Genomic DNA, 5,370 nt, shown 5'->3' with positions numbered 1-5,370 from the left:
GCTGAGGTGAGAGGATCACCTGAGCCTAGTAGGTCCAGGCTGCAGTAAGCCATGATGGCACCACTGCACTCCAACCCAGGTGACAGAATGATACCTTGTCTCTAAAAAATAAATAAACAAAATAAATAAATAGATATAGTGTGCTGTTCGCACCTATTCAGCTGGAAGTACCAAGTACTTAAATGCTTTTAGAGAGGCTTTCACTTCTGAACATGGAAGTATAACAAAGACCACATTTACCCTCCCACCTTCAACAACTAAAAACACAGACAAAAGACAAGAAACAATAGTTTTTCTAAAACTGGCCATGCAGAAAAATGTTGGTCCTTTGAGTGAAAAAATGTGAAAAATGGCTCACTCAGCCTCATAGCTGGAGGTGTTTTCTAGACCTCCGCACAATGAGGAGGAGCCCACACGGAGCTCAGAGTGTCCTTAAGTTGAGAAGCTACAGCTGAGAATTTGAAGAGGTGAAGGCATCTAGAACTTGCAAGGCAAACTATTGGAGAGAGCTGCAGAGACCTACAAAGGGTTTCCTTTTAGTCTTCAGTTGAGTACTGATTAGCATGTGGGTGTGAAAAAACTGACAGGGACCAAAGAAAGAACCACTGGATAGAATTGGGCAAAACGATTATCAGAAATTACACTAGGTTGAGAATAGTCCATATTCCCCATCATCAAAGTGGAGCAACTTTACAATACACAGAGCTGGGGTAGAGTACTAAGAAGGACCGTCTCAGTAGTGAAGGCAATTTCACTGCAGAATAAAGGCTGCTCTAATTTCACTTAAATAGCTAAAAACTGGCCAGGCATGATGGCTCATGCCTGTAATCCCAGCAGTTTGGGAAGCCAAGGTTGGAGGGTCACTTGAGCTTAGGAGTTCAAGACCAGTCTTGGCAATATAGTGAGACCCCGTTTCATAAAAACAAAACAAAAAACAAACAAACAAAAAAACCTGAAAAGTGATCATTGAAATGACCAATATGTTTACAAATAATAGCATCCCAAAATGAATACAATAACATTTTAAAACTACAAAAAAATTCAGCACCCATGAATATAAAATTCAGTTTGTCATCCAATAAAAAATTACCAAGCATGCAAAAACAGCCCATAATGAGGAGAAAAATAAGTCAGCAGAAATAGACCCAGAAATGATACAAATGATTGGCATTAAAATAGCTATCATTGGCCAGGTGTGGTGGCTCACATCTGCAATCCCAATGCTTGGGGAGGCTGAGGATGAAGAATTGTTTAAGGTCAGGGGTTCAAGACCAGCCTGGGCAACATAGCAAGACTGCATCTCTACAAAAAGAAAATTTTTAATTGGCTAGGCATGATGGCATGCACCTGTAATCTTAGTTGCTTAGCTAAGCAGGAGGATCATGTGAGCCCAGGAGTTTGAGGCTGCAGTGAGCTATGATTACATCACTGCATTCAAGTCTATACAACAGAGTGAGACTCTGTCTCTAAAAAAATAAAATAACTATCATAAATATATTCCATGTTTTCAAGAAGAAAGGACATGTTTTCGGCCAGGCGTGGTGGCTCACGCCTGTAATCCCAGCACTTTGGGAGGCCAAGGCAGAGATCACGAGGTCAGGAGATCGAGACCATCCTGGCTAACATGGTGAAACCCAGTCTCTACTAAAAATACAAAAAATTGGCCGGGTGTGGTGGCGGGCACCTGTAGTCCCAGCTACTCGGGAGGCTGAGGCAGGAGAATGGCATGAACCCAAGAGGCAGAGCTTGCAGTGAGCCAAGATCATGCCACTGCACTCCAGCCTGGGCGACAGAGCAAGACTCCGTCTAAAAAAAAAAAGAAAGGACATGTTTTCAAGTAGGAATTAAGAGCATGCTGAAACACATGGAAGATTTTTTTTTCTTTTTTTCTTTTTTTTAAATATCCATATAGAACTTATAGCAATATGCTGGATGGAATTTGTATTATTAGTCTACTAGGGGTGGCATAACATACTACAATGGACTGGGTGGCCTAAACAAAAGAAGTTTATATTTATTTATCTATTTTTTTCTTGAGACAGGATCTCACTCTGTCATCCAGGCTGGAGTGCAGTAGTACAATCATGGCTCATGGCAACCTTGACTTCCTGGGCTCCAGCGATCCTAGCATCTCAGTCTCCTGAGTAGCTGGGACCACAAGCATGTGCCATCATGCCTGGCTAATTTTTATATTTTTGGTAGAGATGGGGTTTGGCATGTTGCCCAAGCTGGTCTTGAACTCTTGAGCTCAAGCGATCCACCCACCTCGGCCTCCCAAAGTGCTGGGATTACAGGCATGAGCCACTGCACCTGGCCAGAAGTTTAGTTTTGGATGTTGGAAGTTCAAGATCAAGGTGCCAGGGTTGGTTTATCGTGAGGCTTCTATCCTGGGCTTGTAGACAGCCAGCTTCTTGCTGTGTCCTCACATGTTTGTTTATCTGGGTGCACACACACAGAAGTGTCTCCTTCTCTTCTCATAAGGACACCAGTCCTATTTGATTAGGATGTGCCCTTCTGACTTCTTGCAACCTTTGTAGCCTCTATAAAGATCCTTTCTCCAAATACAGTCACATGGGGAGTTAGAGCTTCAGCATATGGACTTTTGGAGCCACAGTTCAGCCTGTAACAGGATTAATAGCTGATTAGACGCTACAGAAAAAAATGATTACAGAATTTGAAGGCATGGGAACTATACAAATAAACATGCAGAAGGAAATAGATCACGGAAAAAGGTATACAAAACATTGGTGAGATGTGTGAAAACTTCAAGTGACCTAATATGCACGTAATTGCAGTCCCAGAAAAAGTGAGGGGTAGGCAGAAAAAATATTTGAAAGACTAATAGATAAAAATTTTCTAAATAGGCCCAGAATGGTGGCTCATGCCTGTAATCCCAACACTTTGGAAGTCTGAGGCAGGCAGATCACTTGAGGCCAGGAGTTCAAGACTAGCCTGGCCAACATGGCAAAACCCTGTCTCTACGAAAAATACAAAAAATTAGCCAGGCATGGTGGCATGCACCTGTAGTCCCAGCTACTTGGGAGGCTGAGACAGGGGAATTGCTTGAACCTGGGAGGTGGAGGCTGCAGTAAGCTGTGATCACACCACTGTACTCCAGCCTGGGTGACAGAATGAGACTCTGTCTCAAAAAAAGAGAAAAATTCTAAATTGATGAAAAGTATAAATCCCTGGATCTAAGAAGGTCAATGAACCCCCAGCCCAAGTAATAGCAACAAAAGTAGTATGCCAGTATGCCAGTATGCCATATTCAAATTGCTTAGAACTACTTATGAGAAGAAAAATTTAAATTTTAAAATCAGCCAAAGGAAAAAAGAGAACTTACGTACAGAATATAAAAAATAGCAAAAGATTTTTGCTGCAAGTAATGCAAGCCTAGAAGAGAGTGAAGCAATATAGTTAAAGTACTAGAAGACAATTGTCAACCTAGAATTATATTTCCGGAGAAAAATTTTCAAAAACATAGGACACAAGTTTTTCAGCATACAAAACCTGGAAGAATTAACCAACACACTTGAACAAAAAGAATGTTGAAATAGGGTGGGAGTTGGGCAGCACAGAGTGTGAGGTTCTTTTGTTTGGCTAAGGGAAGGGCCCTTGGCCAGGACCTGCAGTAGGCCACTTCAGGGAGGGGCTCCACTGTGGCCACCTGGCTTGCTGCTTTCCTGGGCGCCACTCCCTCTGCCGACACACCACGATGTGCCAGTAGTGTGGCATCAATTCCTCTTGGACTCTTGGGCACTGCTCTGAGTAGTGTCACCCTTTACACCAGAAAGCTAGCGGGCACTATGAGGAAAAAACAAAACAAGAGGAAAGTGGAGGAGGTTCTAGAAGTGGAGGAAGAGGAATTTGTGGTGGAAAAAGTTCTCAACTGTGGAGTGATAAAGGGAAAAGTAGAGTAGCTCCTAAAGTGGAAGGGGCTCTCAATGAGGACCACACATGGGAACCAGAAGAGAACTTGGATTGCCCTGACCTCATTGCTGAGTTTCTGCAGTCACAGAAAATAACACATGAGACAGATAAATCAGAGGGAGGCAAGCCCAAAGCTGATGATTTTGAAGATAAGGTGTTGTGAGAATTAAAGGGACAGGAGCGACCAATGGGTGACTCAGGAGGATTTATTTAGGTGCACCAGCCCAGCGGATTAACATCCAAAGAGTGAACCCCAAACAAAGACAGGGCTTGACTTTTATCCAAGCCCTGACCATCCAAAGGGGGTTGGTCAGCTAGTGGTGTGAAACCTGCAGGGCAGGCAAGCAAGCTTACAGAAGCAGAACAAAGGCAGTTTATCAAACGGTGACAGATGTTGAAACTCAGGCATGTCTTGTGACCTTTGCCATACTGCACAGATGGGAAAACAGGTACTTACAAAATCCTTACCAACTTGCAGAGATAGTTACAAAAATAGTTAGGAGAGCAGAACAAAGAATAATGGTATGGGGAGAGAATTTTAAAAAGGGGAAACTGATAAGAAGAACTTGTTTTTCTCATCCCTGCTCCTGGAGCCCATTCCTTCTGGGCTCTGGCTCTGTTGATAGCACTATGAGAGCCCTGACAGAGCCTTGCTTATTACTGGGCCTTGGAGTGAGTCAGCCCATACAGAAAACCTGTTTTTTTTTTTTTTTTTTTTTTTTTTGCATCTACTGGGTGTCTTGCTCTGTTGCCCAAACCGAAGAAGAAGAAAGAAGGGTCAGAAAAGCCATGAGACTTTGCTGGAAGTTTGATGCCAGAGCAGATTATTGGAGCTACAGACTTCAGTGGAGAGCTCATGTTCCCAGTGGAATGAAGAAACTCTGATGAGGCTGACCTGTTTCCTGGCAAGGAAGCCAATGTCAAGAGCCCACAGGTTGTCATATCTTTCTATGAGGAAAGGCATTCCTACCCCAAGAAGGAGGATGACAAAAAAGATGACAATAATTGACTCTCCTGAGTACCAGCCCCTGTCACATCTGAATGTGGGTTTCCAGTGGGAAGGGAAGGAGTTCTACTTGTCTTGACAGCATAGAGGTGGCTTGAGAAAATGTCCTTTGAAGAGCCAGTATAGTTTCTGTGCCCTACAGCAGCCCAAGTGCTTTACAGCCATTCCAAGCTGTAGAGTTTGCAGGCCCATCCCAGTGGAGGGGAAGGGTGATAAGTGTTTCAAGGCAGTCTATTCTTCATTTTGCTGAGAAAAGCAAAGGGCCTTCTGTGAAGGACAACACTTGCAGAGTTGGGTGTGTGGGAGAGCAAATAAAAATACTGTAGATTGGCTGGGCGTGGTGGCTCAAGCCTGTAATCCCAGCACTTTGGGAGGCCGAGATGGGCGGATCATGAGGTCAGGAGATCGAGACCATCCTGGCTAATACGGTGAAA

General features: G+C 43.6%; 1 pseudogene; it reads left to right on the top strand.

Moving 5' to 3' along the window:
* The first annotated feature begins 3,806 nt into the window (after positions 1 to 3,806).
* Positions 3,807 to 4,939, top strand: LOC105547142 (annotated as a pseudogene).
* Positions 4,940 to 5,370: the final 431 nt, after the last annotated feature.

The sequence above is a fragment of the Mandrillus leucophaeus genome, unplaced genomic scaffold (assembly GCF_000951045.1).
Source record: "Mandrillus leucophaeus isolate KB7577 unplaced genomic scaffold, Mleu.le_1.0 Scaffold38, whole genome shotgun sequence".
Lineage (NCBI taxonomy): Eukaryota > Metazoa > Chordata > Mammalia > Primates > Cercopithecidae > Mandrillus > Mandrillus leucophaeus.
This window is presented reverse-complemented; position numbering and strand designations above follow the sequence as displayed.